This window comes from Schistocerca gregaria, chromosome 8, assembly GCF_023897955.1.
Source record: "Schistocerca gregaria isolate iqSchGreg1 chromosome 8, iqSchGreg1.2, whole genome shotgun sequence".
NCBI lineage: Eukaryota > Metazoa > Arthropoda > Insecta > Orthoptera > Acrididae > Schistocerca > Schistocerca gregaria.
This window is the reverse complement of record NC_064927.1, coordinates 188,242,214-188,262,870: the sequence shown is the minus strand read 5'-3', so window position 1 is coordinate 188,262,870 and position 20,657 is coordinate 188,242,214.

Here is a 20,657-nt window from a genome sequence, read left to right as displayed (position 1 = left end):
TCTTAGAAATGCCACAAATGGAACGCAGGCACTGCTATCCCAGAATCTACGACCTACCTTTCCCAGTCTATGTCTCTACGAATGTCGACGAGCTCATGAATTGTTCTGTTCATAAGGAGGCGTCCAGCAGCTGAAGCAGCAAAAAAGGAAGTGTGTAGTGGCGTGCAGATCCTCTAGAGACATATTTTTCATTGACATCTTTCAGATATAAAGCAAAGTGTAAGTTTTAACTTCGTGAAACGTAGTGAATGTTTATGGTTGGCGTCATGTGGGCAGTGGAAATGAAACCCTCCATTAAATTCAAGGGTCCTGCAGCGACGATATGTAAGCGTTTTTCTTTTCCAGGGACTCATGCTCGTCTACGGGGAATTTCGATGTAGTATGAAGCTGGAACTGACTTGGTAGTATATTTGAGACCAATTCCGTTCTGGTGACAGCAATATATTCACTAATAACAGGAGCGGACACAAGAAATTACGTAGACAATTTACAGGAGTACAGCAACAAGTCACAGATGATATACTTAGTCTCATCAGATCAGTATTATCGTATCTTCTATTTGTGTAAAAAACTGTTTCATTTTTACCTTTCAGATAACACGACTTTGATCAAAATTAATGTAGTTTTGGGTGTCGGAACTGTTCCATCCGCATAAATTGTACGTAAATCACATGCAATGTTGAAGTGAGTTGAACAGTCCACGAAGTCTGCTTTGTCGGTCGACATTCTGGATAGTTGCTTCAAAGACTCAGCGGCATTCACGAAAAACTGGTCCGGCACTTTTCACCAGTTGGCGATGCTTGCTTAATGTATGTCTAGTGGGATTGGCTGGAGAGCGGTCCTTGCTATTCTGTTCCCAGTCGATCTGCTTAAGAGCGGCTGGTGCACTCTAAAGAAGGGAGGAAAAGGACAGTGTACAAAATTGCCCTCATGAACATGGCGTATACTTAAAACTGTTTTTATACAGTTTGGCAGCGCTAGGATGGATCGTTTTCTTCCGGAAGGTATATGTCAGTTGTGTGGTATTGTAGAAGAACAAAGAAATCGGCAGGATCAGACAATATGCTCCTCTATCGTTCTCCAGTGAGAGACACTGGCACAAGCGCAGAGATCCTGTTTAATATCAAATAGACATACCTGTCGTCGATGACAATCAGTCTCTGCGTTGGGCAGGCCGTGATGGAACCAAGAATAAATTTGGAAAGGAAATTTAAGAGAAAAGAGGGAATAAAAATTTGGACATTTCCCTATCGTACAGTAATTCTGTCAAATGTAGCAAAGAACTAGGACGAATGATGGAAAGGAATGGATAATGACTTGAAAAGAAGTTGTAAGATAACACCTACAAAAATACAACAGTAGTAGTGAAATGTAGTTGAATTGAATCAGGCGATGCTAAGAGAATAAGATTAGAAAATGAGACAAAAGAACTAGATAAGTTATGCTATTTTGGCCGATTTATAGAGGTTACAGAATGTAAACTTGCAGTTTCTGAGAAACAGAAATGTGTTAACATCATGTATATGGAAGTGGAATGTGGACGACGAGAATTGAAGCTCGATTACACGAAGAAGTCAGTCGACAGACCACATTCTGAGGCTTCAAGGAAACGTAGTATAGTAACAGAAAGAACTGTTATATCGCCCCCCTCCCTTATGAGGCTGCAAGAAAACGTACTGTAGTAATGGAAGGAAGCGTTACAACACCGAACCCCCCCCCCCCCCCCGCCTACCTCCTCCCTACCCCCCCCCCCCCCCCCCACGCCAGAGTCTTAAAATTATAGAGGTAGACCAGACTTGAATACAGTAAGAGGATACAACTGAATATAGGTTACGCTAGTTGTTCAGGGGTGATGGGACATGCACAGAAAAAGTTCAAAAAGTTCTTCAGACTGGATACCACGAAAACAAATCGTCCCCCATCCATTTTTAACACCTCTTTCCACGGTGTCCTTCTTGGTAAGCGGGAAGCATCGTCCTAAATACTTGCCGAATTTCTTGTAACATGCCATCCGTGTGTACCGATGTTTACAGCTATGCAACCCGCAGAAATGGTTTTGAGCGTGGTATGACTGCTCACCGTTCATATCTGACCAGAAAATTTGAAGAAAACGACGGCTCTTCTGTCCGCTGTTAAAAATTTATGGCTTTCAAGGGCGATCTCTCAACACACTATTGCACGCGTTGGTTGACTCGAAGCGATTTCGTGACGTTTCCAAGTATGTCAGCTATGAATCTTCCCAAGCGTCGGGTACCTACAATGAGTCTGCGATTAAATACTGTGCACATAGCACACTATCCGTTCTCCTACCACGGAAACGGCCGCAACAAGATTGGATCTCGCGTCTATCGCTTGACACTGTTAACTATTCCACTGGTTATAATGACTGGGCACTCTGTCTCTATCCCACATAGTAGTTGTCTATATAAGTCAGCTGCTTCTGGCCGTATTTCGTTAATTCAAAACACATTCCCGGAAACGGTACTAAATTTATAGTGGTATGTTAAAGGAATTCAGAGACATCGTTTTCAGCTTAAGAAGGATTGTTATTTTTTATGTTCCCTTTCGACAATATCATCAGCATAACATAGGATTTATTTAGCAGAGACAGATGTTATGGAAGCAAGAGAAAAAGGTGGGCATTGATTTCAATCAACGGTGAAAGTTGAAAATTTGTGGCAGACCAGGCTGCGAACCTGAGTCTCCTGTGCTTACTAGGCAGATGCGCCGACCATTGTTCTATACGGACAAGGTGGCCACTGTAACTGCACGTACTACCCTAGCATGTCCGCTGTCAGACGAAAATTCTCCACTTATCCACACAGTACTGATGTACTTCCCCTTGCCCATTGCCGGCCGGTGTGGCAGAGCGGTTGTAGGCGCTACAGTGTGGAACCGCGAGACCACTACGGTCGCAGGTTCGAATCTCGGGCATGGATGTGTGTGATGTCCTTAGGTTAGTTAGGTTTAAGTAGTTCTAAGTTCTAGGGGACTGATGACCTTAGAAGTTAAGTCCCATAGTGCTCAGAGCCATTTGAACCATCTGAACCTTGCCCATTATCCTCATATCTCACGTTATTTCATCGATCCCGTATGAGTACGAACGTCGTGTATATCTGGACGCAAGTGAACAAGTGGTCGCCCTTAATTTAAATATATATGTGTGTGGTGTCTGTTCTTTAGGGCATGTCTGAGAGAAGGGAAACAACACATATAAAATGCTATAGAAATTGTAGATTAAATCCGAGCTCCACTGATCAGATTCCGGAGGTAGTTCGGCGATATACGCTGAGTGTTTTTATATGAACGGCATGTGGTCTCTTGTGGCTTGTTGCAGAATAATAATGATATTGCGATTTATTCACTTTATTACCCCAACTACCTTTGTTTCTGTTACAATATCTCCACAACAGTGAAAAAGCCTCTAATATGCTATCATCTAAGAGTGCAACGCAAAACACATAGTAATGCAAAAACTGTCGTCAGTAAAAGTACTGTGATTTGGTTGCTGCCGCTGCTGGAAATAACAGCATAGCGCCGTTTTTGCGAACCAACCATTGCGTTCAGTGAACTGAAACACGAAGCGCACGTCGGACAACTTTTCACCAGTAGTCCCATCCATAACGGTGTGTGGCCTGTTAACGTGCAACTAATACTGCCGAAAACACGAACCAGAGGCAGAACAAGTCTGATGTCGCACAGTAAATTGGCCATGACTGTCGCGAACTGAGTGTACCGTGAGTGAATCTAGAAAGTTTGTTTCCAAACAAGATACAGACTGCACACTGTCGATATTTCCACAACTGTGAAAATATTTTCTGTGCAATACAGATAAATGGAGGTAATAAATCGAAACAAACGCTATTTTTCTGTATTGAGCCACGGGAGACCAAGAGTCTCTAACATTAAAGTACTCACTAAATATCCCAGAACTAGCTCCGAACTTTTGTCGGTGGTTCACTACGTACGTGTCACTTCAATTATACTACAAGGTGAATAGAGTTTGGCCCATGAAATATGATGAAATAACACTCTTTCACATGCCTGATTAACAGCTATCGGTTTTAGTATAAAGATTTGATTCATTTCAGAACCAGTTACGGAATTCGCAAACTGTTGTCTCGATATTGTGTGGTGATGTTCGCTGTTTTAATTTAAGTAGAGGCTTGCACAAGAGGAGGCATTCTCTCAAAGGCACTTCACAGCTGTTACGTATGAGATTACCCTCATGTTAAAAGTCAGGAAGATATTGAATTAATAGATTACACTTACACGAGTAAGAAATTGACCGTCACAGCCCGTTTAGTTGTACTTCCTGCAGAGGGAAAAGGAGGAAGAGGAGGATATTTGTGTCTAACGTCCTGTCGACAACGAAGTAATTAGAGATTGAACACAAGCTCGGATTAGGGACGTTTTGGTAAAGAAATCAGCTGCGAGCTTTCAAAAGAACCATCCAGGATTTTCCCAAAAGCGACTTAGGGAAATCACAGAAAACCTAGATCAGGATGGCCAGACGCGTGTTTGAATCGTCGTCCTCCCGAATGCGAGTCCGGTGTGATAACCAGTGCGTCACCACGCTCGGTCCGCAACATGATAAAACATCACACCTAAAGTTTGCAGATGTTTGCTGATGCAACATGTGTACAAAGCTAGATGTTTAAGAGAAAGATTCGTCAAGACTCTACACGACTTCTTAAATGCTTGCACCTTAAGCAGGAACCGCTTGTCAATGAAAACGTTTTAACTGAAAGCAAGCTTACAGCGCTATGGCAAAAGCTGAGACAACTAAGCTACGCACTATCAGAAAAACGCTGTGTCCTCAGAAAAGGTCCATTGTATCGTTTTTACTTTGTATTTTGTTAGCAAGCCAGTTCATCGCCGAGAGCTAGACCGCATCGCACATGTTTAGAATGAATTAGTTGCCCGAAAAAACATTTCTGCTTCGGGGCACAACTCTTCAGACAGAATGGAACAAATTCCCTACAGCATTAAACGTCATATTATAAAGTCTTTCCCGAAGATGACAAACTAGCAGCTGTAGTTGTAGGGTAATAAACCACGTTACATTTTTTGAAATGCCGAGAGACCTATCGCCTCCTACTGTGGCCCCAGAATATTTGACGATACCCTGTTTGCTGTTGCGTTTCGGTAATGTTTTACTTGCTTGACTTTTTCTCCTTTTATTAATTTGACTTCAGTGAAGTACTGTTTCTTTTTTACGTCATTGATGTTATTACACTATTTAGAAAAGCGAACCAAATTTACAAATAACTTGGCAGGATTAGCACACTTATCAATATGACGTTTCGCCCACTCTGGAGTGGATGCATAAATTGACTCGGTTGGGAAGGCGTTATGAAACCATTGTATCCCATCCTGCGACGAGCTGGCCGACAACTGTTGTAACTGGTCCTTGTTATTCTATATACTGGCACTAGGACGAAGTTGAAGTCTGAGCTGGTTCCACACACACATTCTTACGAGGAAAGGTCTGGGAATCAGGCTGGTCACGACGGTACCTTACAGCCACGCAGACAGTTTACAGAAGTACGTACCATGTATGGACTAGCGTTATTCTATTGAAAAATAGGGTATTATCGCATGAGACGTAACACATCAGGACCCAGAATCGTTGTGCAGTGAGAGTACCCTCAATTCATTAACAGCCATTGCCTGATGTCATACGCCATTGCTCTCCGCAACATGACACCGGGAGTAACACCGCTGTATCTTTCTGAAACGTTCCAAAAGTGCGACCTCTCCCCATGTCGCCACCACGGTGATCGAGGTGGTCACCCGGAGTAGTGCAGAAACACAGTTCATGCCAGAATACAATGAAACGCATTTCCTCGCGGATCTATAGTTCCCAATCACGACATCACTCCAGACGCATCCGTTTGTGCTATGATGTGTTGTTAACGATAGGCTAAGCCTGCAACGGTTCAAAATGGTTCAAATGGCTCTAAGCACTATAAGACTTAACATCTGAGGTCATCAGTCCATCAGTCCTCTAGACGTAGAACTACTTAAACCTAACTAACCTAAGGACATCACACACACCGATGCCCGAGGCAGAATTCGAATCAGCGATCGTATCAGCAGCGCGGTTCCGGACTGAAGCGCCTAGAACCGCTCGGTCGCAGTGGCCGGCCATGCAACGGTAACTCAGTGGTCCGGATGCTGCTGTTCTCAGACTAAAGGTGCTGCATGGCACAGGGAATTACACAGAGCCCATTACTTATTTTTGGACGGTAGGCGCAAACGTGGAGAGGATACGATGTGCTTGGCGCACAATACGACGATCCTTCTTTCTGGTGGTCATACGAGGTCGGCCGAAACTTTGACTACGAGTATGCCTGGCCTCACATTCCCATGCCTTACAACATCGGGTCCACATCCAGGTGCCTAAGTATATTTGGATGTAGCAAGATTCTAACAGTCGGCCAAATGTAGATCCATAATGAGATTCCTTACAAACTCTACCTCGATCTAATATCGCTGTCACACACAAGTACGTAACATGGCCGTGTCCTTTACAATGATCCCTGTTCACGGACCTAACATACCCTTCCATGCCTCAGAATAACACTAAACACGAACACCACTAGTGCACTTTGACCTGTCACAGAGAACAGCAACTCTAATCATTTACATACTTGTCGATGGTGTGTACTTGAAGAACGTTACATTGACATCTGAGTCTGCCATCTAGGCGCTTCACTTTTTTTGTCAGGCAGTGTAGGAGTTCATTCCCCCACACTATCGCCGGCCGGAGTGGCCGAGCGGTTCTAGGAGCTGCAGTCTGGATCCGTGTGACCGCTACGGTCACAGGTTCGAATCCTGCCTCTGGCATGGATGTTTGTGATGTCCTTACGTTAGTTAGGTTCAAGTAGTTCTAAGTTCTAGAGGATTGATGACCTCAGAATTAAGTACCATAGTGCTCAGGGCCATTTGATTTGAACCACACTATTAATGAGGCAAATTATAGTTAAATAATGTTTGTTTTTAGTTGCACTTGAGCAGTGATGCATGACATTACTGCAAATGCGTGGGAAATCTCGAAGTATTCGATCTTTTGTTTCGACTAACGGACCAAAGTTCATGTGACACTTTCCTTTCTCGTGACTAAATCAATTCCAAATGTAATAACACGACACAACAGTATACAACGACCAGCATTGTTCGTATACAGTTGTCAAGCAGCTCAATAAAATTATAGTGACATTGGAGTATTTCGCGTTAAACTGTAATCATGAACGACTTGTTAGTTACAGCATTTAATAATCTTTAACTTTTTCCATTCGCTACTTGTTTATTGCCAAAAATTTGCTCTCAAAGAGTTTTACGGTACATCTGGTTCATTGTTTCACCTTCTGATAACAGTCGTAAATATTGCCATGTATATCGGCGAGATCCGTCAGCATATTTTCACATGCTTATTCAGTAGTTCATGAGAAAGCAGCTTTTACTTTGAAACTATTAAGTGTCGAAATATGTAAGAAATGTGTAACGAATAGAGGTGATTTTTGACAATTGAAACTAAGCTAAATATAAATTATACACTAGTTTTTTTGTATCATTGTACTTTCTGACAGTAACTTGAAGAAATTTACCAGTAACATTGTTTAATTCAGCTTATTGTATCCTATTCGTGTAACTGTCTGCTCTTAAACTCTGGCCTAAGGTTTGACATAGTCTAGTTCCATTTGGGACTCCCTGTTGCATTCATACGTGCGTTATGTTGTTTTTCCTGTTTGTATCATTTACAAAATAATTTCGCATGGCATCTGTTATTCTACAATCTTTTCTAAAACAGAGTGTGTACTTGTAGCTTAGTTTAGTCACTCATCCCTGTACTCACGTAAATGCTAACAATCTACATCTGTGACTTTATATAAGGCGTTTCTGTCACACTTGAACTTGGTACCGGTTTTTACTCAGCATTCCCAGACTTAAGGATACACGACATATATCACAAGACGGTACCACTGCACAGCCACAGTCATTTGCATGGCTTTTCTCAATTCCTAGCGGAAGCCTCAACCTGTGGCTCAAAAATTCTGCCAATTTTCTCCTCCTGCGCCACATCCATCTATGCTTCGTACTCGTCCACCTATATTGTTACCAGACGCCAAAGGGAGTGGACTACATTCCTTTCACCTTGTGCTGTCCGACAGGTAAAAAAAAATATAAAAAGAAACTTACAGATCGCAATTTACGGAGAACTAGGGTCACTAATAGAGCGTCTGCTGTTTTACTTTCAGCTGTACTGACAATAGAATGTGGAGGAAAGTTATTTAGATCTGATTCTATTAGGTACAGACCGTCAACAGGCACACTAAAAACTATTATCAAAATACGACATTGTGTCATAATTGTTAATAAATGTTATTAGTTATTTCTTACTGTGTTGTCACATTTTTTATTCAGTTCCGCTCTGTCAATCAGATGTCTAAGTTGGTGGCAATAGCTTACAGTCTGCCGCTTTTAAAGAACTATAGCTGTAAAACCACTTTTCGGCTACCGTTGCTGTTTGGGCGGAATTAATAGCAACAGTTATTTACACTATACCCAACAATTTTCAGCTGTCGTATAAGACAGTCACACACTGAAAAGCCTTTCGCTGTATAAAAGTCCTCTGTTTAGTTAAAAAAAAATGACTCTAAAACTAAGGGATTTACCATATATGGTCATCAGTCCCCTAGAACTTAGAACTACTTAAACCTAACTAACCTAAGGACATCTTACAAGACCCAGCCATCACGAGGCAGAGCACATCCCTGACCCCGCCGGGAATCGAACCCGGGAACCCGGGCGTGTGAAGCGAGAACGCTACCGCACGACCAGGATATGCGGGCTCTGTTTAGTTTTCAGCGCTACTAGGGAGTTATATTTTCTATTTATTAACATTCATGGTTTTAGTAACAGAAATCTGCCACGTCGTCCTTTGCAGACATCGCAAGCTGGCGCCAGTGCTAGATTACAAGCGCTGGCGATTGTTGACTTGCCGATGCAGTTTCCCCGGAAACCATTGAAATGGCGGCAGTCCTCGCGTCTGTCTCGCTCCCCTCGCTGCAGCCACGGTAGCAGACAGCTGCACAATGTGAGTAAATAACTACATTTTTTCTGTGCTAAGTAGTTCTGAAACTGGGTCTTTTAGTGGCTTCAGAATGGAGCTTTAGTGTCATATGTGCGGAAACTGAAAAACAGTGTTCTTTGAATAGGCTAACTTCAAGATGAAAATAGGTCTAGAGTGAGACCATTAATAATGGAATGCATAATTATAGACACTGTGAAATGTGTTTCATAATGTTTACGATCAGAATCACGTATTCAAATTGGCACACGTGCTTCGCAGATTTACATCTCAATTAGACACAAATAATTTTAGTCTTGCCTTACACTATATGATCAAAAACAACCGGACATGCCTATGTAATGCGGAACTGGATACTAGATGTCACTAGAGGTGAATCAGCTAGTAAAAAATTGGGCACAAAGTGTCGTGTTGTCGGGTCAATTATAGTGTCCGATTCCACCCGTCAGCTTTGACTAATGACGCAATGTGTGATGTTACCTTGTTTGTGCCGCAGATTGGTGTGAATGAACGTTAAATGATTTCTCTGCATTTCCTTGTTACACATTAAGAATTCGATTTAGATTGTTTTGGTTTCATATCGTAATTTATTTTCGACATCTTTTGTTAATGAATGTAGTCCTAGTTTATAAGATCTTGATTTCTCAGGCAATTTATTTTCGTTATGGATGAGTCAGTTGTGTTTACAGCAAATATTCTCCATGAGAAAATGATTGAGCGAAAATCAATTATAAAATATTTGCGATCATCGGGCGTTATTGCCGAATTTTGCAACTGTAGTGTTCGTGGAAATTATTTGGTTTTGGCAAAGGTTACATTATCACGAACTGCCGACGAACATATATGGAGAAGCGTAAAAAGTAACATATGGAGATCTATACGCAGGGCGACGTGGTTCGAAAGATCAATGCTGAATTATGGAGTAGTAGTCGCGTAACCTACTATTTTTGCTATCAATATTCTTGAAAATATGTCATGCACGAAGCAAGGGTTTCGTGTAGCACTGTAGTTGACTGGTTTTCATTTTGTAGTCTACGGAGAATTAATGAAGTATATGGGATCATCGGCGTGAGGGGGGGGGGGGGGGGGGAGTTGTAGTTGTTACAGTTGAAGTAGATGAGTCACAGTTTGGAAAGAGAAAGTACAAAAGGGGGCATAAAGTTGTTGGGCTTTGAAGTTTTGGACTAGTAGTTTATGGAGAGGATTGTGCTGATGTTGTATTTTGGGTTGGACCAAATCGTACAAAGAAAGTGTTGACATCTTTAATATAAGAATATGTGGAAAAAGGTTCCGTAGTCATGTCGGATGGGTTTTCGCCGTACAAGGCGCTGGACTATTTTTAGCCATATACTATACATCAAATGTTGAAAGGGGTTATCGTCATTTGGTCGTGAAGCACAATATTCATTTTAAAGTTTACAAGACGGGGGCATGTACCAATACTATCGAGTGGTATTGGGGGGCTGTAAAACCTGTCGTCGGGCGGGGAAACAGAAGGTTTCGGTGTTACAAGGCCTTTTAGCTGAATATTATTGGAAGAAGAGTATTCCTATAAGTTATTGTGTATTTCTTGCATTTATGAAAATAGTCAGAAAAATGTACAAACCTCGTTTTGTTAGTTAGGTGTTAGTGGATCTCTAACTTTTTTCTTGTTTTACGTTGCGTTTTTTTATGTAATTGTATTGTGAGATTGCTACGTTTTTGGTTTCTATGGGGGGAGGTTTTTCTGCCGTTTTAATATTTTTTGGTTACAATGGTGGGCCGAGGGAGGGTTATTGTCTCCTTCCCGGGGAGTTTATGTGATTGACTCGTGATATCATTTATTATTATTATTTTAAAATTTTGCGTGTGGTTGAGAACGGGTGGTAGGGAAGAACTGTTTGGGTGGTACCTCTTACGTGCCTGGTAGTTTGTGTTTCCTATTAATTTTTTCATTAGTTATTCGGGATTTTGCATATTTCGTTATAGTTTGACATCGGAACATAATGATTTCTTATTTCCTTATTTTGTTCTTCTTGCTAGCCTCGATCTTCCACTCCTTTGGGGGTTCATATATGGTAAGTCACTTTTTATGTAGCCACTGGTATGTTTTCTTTTCGATGTTTTTGCTATTCTCCTATTAATTTTACTTCATTCCTGATGTATAAATTTCACAGAATGTTATTTCGAGCTACAGTAGCTGTTGTCACTTTCATGTAGTATAGTTATCGGTTTCAAGGTTTGGTCATGTTTGGTGTTCTAATTTAATTTCTCCCCGTCCAAAACTCCAACTATCCTGCGCTCGTCCCGTTTGAATCATTAACCAATAACAGAGTTAACGTAATTTTGCAATATGACGATTTCACCATGCGCTATACTGTAATACAGTTTATGGTTCTCTGTTCCCCTCCACTCACATAAATTACGATAATAATTCTAATTTGACACAAATTTTTTACACTGCTGTTCTTATTTATTTCGGTTATCTTCAACTCTTTTACATGTAAAACGCGCCTAAATAATAATAGCGTTAAATGTGTTATTTTATCGCATGCTGTATTCGTTTGTTTACGAGTATGATCCGTTCTGTTCATAGATTGCCGATATGCAACACGAAAAGTGTGAAGTCATCCACATGAGTGCTAAAAGGAACTCGTTAAACTTTGGTTACACGATAAATCAGTCTGATCTAAAAGCCGTAAATTCAACTAAATACTTAGGTATTCCAATTACGAATAACTTAAATTGGAAGGAACACATAAAAAATGTTGTGGGGAAGGTTAAACAAAGACTGAGTTTTATTGGCAGGACACTTTGAAAATGTAACAGATCTACTAAGGAGACTGCCTACACTAGTCTTGTCCATCGTCTTTTAGAATTCTGCTTCTCTGTGTGGGATCCATACCAGATAGGACTGACAGAGCACATCGAAAAAGTTCAAAGAAGGACAGCACGTTTTGTATTATCGCGAAATATGGTAAGGAGTGTCTCAGAAATGATGCAGGATTTCGGCTGGACATCATTAAAAGAAAGGTGTTTTTCGTTGCGACGGAATATTCTCACGAAATTCCAATCACCAACTTTTTCCTCCGAATGCGAAAATATTTTGTTGACACCGACCTACATAGGGGGAAACGATCACCAAGATAAAATAAGGGAAATCTGAGCTCGTACGGAAAGATAGAGGTGTTCATTCTTTCCGCGCGCTATACGAGATTGGAATAATAGACAATTGTGAAGGTGGTTCGATGAACCCTCTGCCAGGTACTTAAATATGATATGCAGAGTACCCATGTAGATGTAAATGTAGATGTAGACATCTCTGACTTACGTATGACGTCATTGGTGAAAGCCGACAGGTGGAATGGGAGACTAGAATTTAGCCGCGTGGGGTTAGCCGAGCGGCTAGGGCGCTGCAGTCATAGGCTGTGCGGCTGGTCCCGGAGGAGGTTCGAGTCGTCCCTCGGGCATGGGTGTGTGTGTTTGTCCTTAGGTTTATTTAGGTTAAGTAGTGTGTAAGCATAGGGACTGACGACCTTAGCAGTTAAGTCCCATAAGATTTCACACACATTTGAACTAGAGTTCATCCGTGTTGTCAGTAGAGAAGAAGAAACATTGAAGTGCTTCGATTAGGAGAGTTCAGTGACTTCAAAAATTTTTGTGGAATCTTGTGGGACTTAACTGTAAGGTCATCAGTCCCTAATCTTACACACTACTTAATCTAAATTGTCCTGAGGACAAACACACACATCCATGCCCGAGGGAGGACTCGAATTTCCGTTGGGACCAGCCGCACAGTCCATGACTGCAGCGCCTGAGACCGCTCGGCTAATCCCGCGAGGCTCAGTGACTTCGAAAGCGGACGTACTGTTGATGCCACGTGAGTAACATATCCTTCAAGGACATTTAAACCATTCTAAAGCTGCCCAAGTCGACTGTTGGTGATGTGACAGTGACGTGGAAACATGAAGGAGCAACCACAGCAAGACAAAGACCACGCAGACCTCACGAACTGACCGACAGGGGCCTTCGACAACTGCGGATGGCTGTTGTACGAAATTGAATAAATTCAACGGAGGGAATCACTCATAAGTTCCAAAGTGCAACCGACAGTCCAGGTAGGGCAACGACTGCGTGGAGAGTTAAGAATAATTGGATACAATGGTCGCGCAGCTCTTTATAAGGAAGGCAGACACTCCGTCTTCAGGCAACAAGAGGCGCATCGGGACCATCCGACCGTCATGTCATCCTCAGCTGAGGATGCGGATAGGAAGACCGTGATGTCAGCACACCACTCTCCCGGTCGTTATAATGGTTTCCTATGACCGTAGCAGCTACTATTCGGTCGAATATCTCCTCAGTTGGCATGACGAGGCTGAGTGCAACCCCGAAAACTGGCAACAGCGTATGGCAGCCCTGATTGTCACCCATCCAATTAACGGCCACACCGACAGCGCTTAACTTCGGTGATCTGACGGGAACCGGTGGATCCACTGCGGTAAGGCTGTCTGCAACTCTTTACAAGCGACACAGTAACGTAGTCAATGCTAAGGGACACTTCAAGTGGTGTAAAGACCGACGCCACTGGACAGTGGATACTGCAAACGTGTGATTTCGAGTGATTAATGACCCTGTACCCAGTGGCAATTAGAGGGAAGGGTTTGGGCTTGGCGAATTCCCACTCAACTTTATCTGCCATAACCTGCAGTGCTAGAGAACGCTAAACGTGGATGGGCAATAACACATTTTACAACATTTTGTACTGAGTATAGATGAGGAACACTTCGGAGTGATAAATGTGTTACAGTGACAATGCAGTAGCATTTGCGAGGCACTGGTTTGCGGATAATAAGATTTCTGTATCGAACTGGTCAGACCAGAGTCCCGAGATGAACCCAATGGAAGTTCGTGATTTTACTCAACCAGTGACACTGCTTCTCTATAATTTTCTTGATTTGTGGGAGTACATATTTTACTATATTTTTGTTTATTTACTCAGTTTCGAAATTATATAATCCAACCCTGGCCGCTGTGTTAAGGTGTTGCTCAGATAAACTTTTAGGCGTGTGACTATATGGCAACGGGGAACAAACACTTACATTGTGTTCTTCTTACTATGATAGAGCACATATGTACAGTCCGTAGATCAGTTCCCATGGAGTGGAATAAATAAAATGTTTTATTTTCGTTACATTTCCACTGTTGAACAGATAACAGTGTTTCATGTATTTCGTTTGTTTATTTACTCTTAGTTTTAAATTCACAGCTAGCATTTCCACTGATTAAGTGAAATGTTGCTTGTTGTGAGTACTCATTACCATCTTCAATGCATTGCAGCCACCTGGAATGTAGTGGTAGACGGCTGCGTGATGCGTAGAACCAGAGTAACTTCTGCTTGTGTGTTTCCTTTGTCTTCTGAATGCAACCAGAAGAGGGAATCACCGATAATATTTCGTGGTACTGTGACTCACTGAACAGCGTCCCTCCTGAAAGAAGTAAACAACCCCGCAGCCTTACATCTCAACAACAAATTCATTCTCAACAACTAACACAACTACAATCAGATTATGTGTTACTACAAAAGAACAGAGAAAGGAGGAAATTAAGGTGTAAGTTTTACGGTAAACAAGAAAATTAAAATTTCACAGACGTTTTTTATTTTAAAAATTAACTTGAGATTTTCCATGTAATCATTCACGTCCAGGGACCAACATGGTGACATTCTAAAGAGGAATTGTGAAACTTCTACGAAAAGTAGCAGAAGTTGATAAACGACAGCATATATCACTGCAAGATAATGGAACATTTCAATAAAAAGTGGGACAAAAACCAAGCTACGAACTTTTGTGAGAAACTTTGGACTTGATACCGGGAATGTAAAACGTCATAACATACTAGAACGTTATGAATGGTGGGCTCCATGTGGTACCCAAGTCGTGCAGCGACCGTAAACCATAAAATTACAAAATATGCAGCAACCAGTCTCAAAATCATGTTTTATTTATTTACTTTTGCAAATCGATTTCAACTGATTAACAGCCATCATCGGTGCTTTCAACCAATGTGTGCCCTGACTAGTAATACTGTCTTGAGCAGAGGTCAACTATAAACACTTGATGTTTGACCTCTGCTTAAGACAGTATTACTACTCAGTGCACATATTGATTGAAAGTACCGATGATTACTGTTAATCAGTTGACATCGATTTGCAAAAGTGAATAAATAAAACATGATTTTGCAACTTGTTCCTGCATATTTGGTAATTTTAATACTAGAATGTGCCGATAAGAACATATTTGTCCATTACCTTTTCCTTCAAAAGGAATAAAATAGAAAATGTACGTGGAAAGCGTCAAACAGAAGTAACAGCTGCACCACACCTGATGTTCTACATGGTGTGACTGTCCTAAAATTCTCTCAAATTGCAAATGGTCATTGACCCGGAAAACGTAGAGTAAAAATAAGTGTAAAATTAGAAACAGAAAGACTAGCCAAGCAGAAATTTATAAATGTGGTGGAGATTTTGAGAATAAGAGGATAGACGAGATTAAACTAAGCAAAAAGTTGAATAAATTAGAAACTGAAGGTTATAAAATGTGAAAGACACAAGAAAAATACGATAAAAGAATTAATCGAAAAGGAGAGTGTAAATGTGCAAAACGGAATTACGTTGAGTAGCCACATTTCATTTTTTAAGACGGTAGAGGAGTCAACTTTAGTAAGAAAATTGTATCAAAAATCGTATACTTTGAATATTTGTACATTTCAAGACATGACTCATATACGGAGCTTCCTTCTGTTTCCTGGGTTTAACATGTGACTTCACGGGGTCGACATGCTATTTATTGGAGCTGGCAGTGTTATACGTCGAGGGTGGCCGGATGCGGCGTGCCACCACGCTGTTATCTGGCTACGTATAAATGGAATACAGATTACAATGGAGATAATGATATAGCAGATGCAATGCGAAGTCAGTGCTCTAAATTTCTTCTGTGATATGGGAAAGGAGACAGGCGACACAGGGCTACAGACATAGCCTCTCTGTAAGGTACGAGATTATCCCAAAACTTTTCCACCAGCCACACGGAACCTTAACGAAATTTTAATTGCGCAAAGGAAACAAGTTTGCTCTCCTAGTTAATGTAGCACAATATACTCCATGACGAAACTGTATGACGGAATAATGAATATTAATTACCACTGTCTTGAGTCTATAAATGTTTGAGAAACCTTATGACTTGGCTGTCCCAATAGCTTCAGGGAGAAATCAGACATTCCTTTAACTTTCGGTAGTATGCTGAAGAACATGAACGTCAATGCACTAGTTTTATCTTGAGTTCGTCAGACTGGAGAAAGAGCCAAGCAGATTTATTATCACTGGTCTCAAACTCTTTAGAGGAATTTTTCGCATTTTTACAGAGGAAGAAATAAATTTTATTGTAATATACAGAGTGTCTATAATTAAACTATCGCTGGCTAAGAGTTCCCCATTAAATTCTGTGATCGTAGGACAATGAACGTTTCTGGAAACATTTGTGAGGACATACGATAGAGAAATAACGAATAAGCCATTGAAAAAAACACATTTAATTTCCAAATGAGAGGGTAAAATTTGTTAAGTGCGTGCCATCTTTCGTTCCAGGCTGCAAATGGTACTCAGTATGACGACCATTTGCTTCCTAACAGCTTGAAAGTTCCTGCGCACACCATTTCGAAGTAGTTCGTAGTACCTTTCGAACGGTGGACCACAGAAAGTTCAGCTAGCGTGAAGCATCTCCTGCACTGCTTGAAACATCGCACATTGCGTCCTGTATCCTCAGCATGGCAACAGAAATTTGTGGTGCAATTGACCGTCGGCCTCTCCGAGGAGCAACTCCCAAATCGCCAGTTAACTCGGATTGCCGAATCATGTTCTTCAATTCCGGTGAGGGAAGACTCCCTCTCCGCATTCCTTTAATGCTTCAGTACGCGCTACACTAATATTGTTTCCATACAACAGCTTTACCAGTAAAGTCCTGGTCACCTTGTCCAGACCCGTGTTGGCTGCTGCTTTAACACACACTGATTCTTATGTTTGAAACCTACGTCACCTTACCAGTACCGCCGCCTAACGGCACGTCATTACACTAACACTTGTAACAACACAACTCTTGCAGCGAACAGTCTGAACATTATTCGTCTAAAGTTAAGTACCTGTACGGTCAATGGTTTTTTGTTTAAATTGGTTCAGTCAGCGAAAATGTAATTTCAACCACCCTCCACCTGAATCACTACTTCGATGTTGACGTTGTACTATTTGCTTCAAGAGCCAATAAATTTAACTCACGAACGGAAAAAGAAGTTGATCTGAAAAAAGGCTATAATAGCATTGAAATGAGTGTAACCAATATGCACTGATGAAAAAACCATATAGACACCACATGTTTCCACATCCGAAAGATAATTGTTCATAGCCGGCCGCTGGTGGCCGAGCGGTTCTGGCGCTACAGTCTGGAACCGCGCGACCGCTACGGTCGCAGGTTCGAATCCTGTCTCGGGCATGGGTGTGTGTGTTGTCCTTAGGTTAGGTTAGGTTTAAGTAGTTCTAAGTTCTAGGGGACTTATGACCTCAGCAGTTGAGTCCCATAGTGCTCAGAGCCATTTGAACCATAATTGTTCATATACCACGCCAGTCACATAAGAGGTGCTAACAGCGCCATAATAAGGGTGCAAAGCAGGTTTCCTTTAACCACACGCTCTATCGGTCGTGAAAGTTAGCTACCTGTGAGATTGGGCGTGGGGAGCTGACGTCAGTCAAGAATGCCTTTGAGGCGACGAGACACCATTATCGAACACCTCAATGGTTTCGGACAAGGTCGTGTAACAGTGACACAAGGAGATGGATATTGCAGAAATACTTGGCAGGAAGGTGGACACTATACATGATCGCTGGCAGCAGTGATGTGAATGTACGGTCGCAAGAAGATCGGGCTCCAGACGCGACATGGCACTACCGAGAGGGAAGACACTGTGTTCTGCTTATAGCACCGGTGCACCTTACTGCATCTGCAGCCGAAATCTGAACAACTGTGGCCACCACACTGACACAACGGATCGTCATGAATCGTTGATTCAAGGATAGCTCCGAGCCAGACGTCCTGTAGCGTGCATTACACTAACCCTTAGCCACTGCCTCTTGCGACTTCACTGGCGTCACGCAAGGGCTAATTGGAGAGCAGGGTGGAGTTCCGTTGTGTTTTGTGATAAAAGCTGGGTCTTGTATTTTCTCACAGTAACTCGAAAAATTTTTCCAATGACATTGTTCAATTCAGCTTATTGTATCCTATTCGTGTAACTGTCTCCTTTTAAAACTCTGGCCTAAGCTATGCCATAGTCTAGACTTCCTCCTGCATTCATACCTGTATTATAATTTTTTTCCTGTTTGTATTATTTACAAAATAATTACGCATAGTGTTTGTTATTGTACAATCTTCATTTTATAAAACAGAGTACTGTACTTGTAGCTTAGTTTAGTCACTCCTCCCTGTACTCATGTAAATGCTAACAGTCCACATTTGTGACTTTATATAAGGCGTTTCTGTCACATTAGAGCTTGGTATCGGTTTTTACTCAGCATCGTAAGAATCTACGACCACTTTGGTGTTCCCAGACTTAAGGACACACGACATATACCACGAGACTGTATCACTGCACAGCCACAGTCATTTGCCTCGCACTTCTCAATCCTTCCGGAAGCCTCAACATGGCGCTCAAAGGTTCTGACAACTTTCTACTTCTGCGCCACATGCATCTGTGCCGCGTACTCGTCCACCGATATTGTTACCAGACGTCAAAGGAAGCGCTGTCAACTGTGGACTATATTGCTTTCACCTTGTGCTGGCCGACAGGTATAAAACACGTCGCCCGCGGACACAGTTCCGATCGTGTAGTCAGCAGTACGATTCACTGCCAGCAATTACGTTACAGGGCACAGTCTTATGAGTTCCATGGAGAAGACAACATTCCAACTTACAGGTTGCTATTTACGGCAAACTAAGATCACTAATAGAGCGTCTTCTGTTTTACTTCCAGCTACACCGACAATAGAATATAGAGGAAAGTTATTTAGATCTGATTATGTTAGATACACACCGTCAAGAGGCACACTTAAAACTGTTATCAAAATACCACATTGTATCATAATTGTCAATAAATGTTATTAGTTATTTCTTACTGTGTTGTCACATTTTTTATCCAGTTCCGCTCTGTCAATCAGATGTCTAAGTTGGTGGCAATAGCTTACAGTCTGTCGCTTTTAAAGAACTATAGGTGTAAAACCACTTTTCTGCTGCCGTAGATGTTTGGGCGGAATTAATAGTAAAATTCATTTACGCTATTCCCAACCATTTTCAGCTGTCATTTAAGACAGTCACACCCTGAAAAATGTAAGCCTTTTGCTGGATAAAAGTCCTCAGTTTCGTTTTCAGCCCTACTAGCGGGTTATATTTTCTAGTTATTAACATTCATGGTTTTATTAACAGAAATCTGCCACGCCGTCCTTTGCAGACATGGCAAGCTGGCGCCAGTGCTAGCGTAAAATCGCTGGCGATTGTTGACGTGCCCATGCAGTTTCCCCGGAAACCAGAAAAAGGGGCGGCATTCCTCGCGTCTGCCTCGCTCCTCTCGCCGCAGCCACGGTAGCAGGCATATACGCAATGTAAGTACATAATTACGTCAATTCTTCTATGTAGTTCTGGAACTGGGTCTTCTGCTGGCTTCAGAATGGAGCTTCAGTGTCATATGTGCGGAAACAGAAAAACAGTGTTCTTTGAATAGGCGAACATCAGGATGAAAATAGTTCTAGAGTGGAACCATTAACAATGGAATGCGTGATTATAGACACTGTGAAATGTGTTTCAAAATGTTCACGATAGGAATCACGTATTCAATTTGGCACACGTGCTTCGCAAATTTACGTTTCAATTAGATACAAATAATTTTAGTCTTGACTTACACTATATGATCAAAAACAACCGAACATGCCTATGTAACGTGTAACTCGATACTAGATGTCACTAAAGGCGAGCTAGCTAGTATAAAATAGGGGCACGAAGTGTCGTGTTGGGTCAATTCTAGAGCCCGATTCCACCCGTCGGCTTTGATTAATGGCGTAATGTGTGATGTTATTTTGTTTTTTTCCGCAGATTGATGTGAATGAACGTTAAATCATTTGTCTGGATTTCCTCGTTACCCGCTTATATTGAAAATTTGATGTAGATTGTTTCGGTTTCATATCGTAATTTGTTTTCGGCATCTTTTGTTAATAAAAGTAGCCGTGATTTATAAGATCTTGATTTCTAACGCAATTGCTTTACGTTATGGATGAGTCAGTTGTGTTTACAGCAGTAGTAGTCATGTTAACCTACTATTTTTGCTATCAATATTTTTGCAGATCTGTCATGCACGAAGCAGGGGTTTCGTGTGGCAGTGTAATTGACTGGTTTTCATTTTGTAGAGAAGTCTGCGGAGAATTTATGAAGCATAGCGGATCATTGGCAGGGAAGGGGAGGGGGTCGCAGGGGTTACATTTGAAGTAGATGAG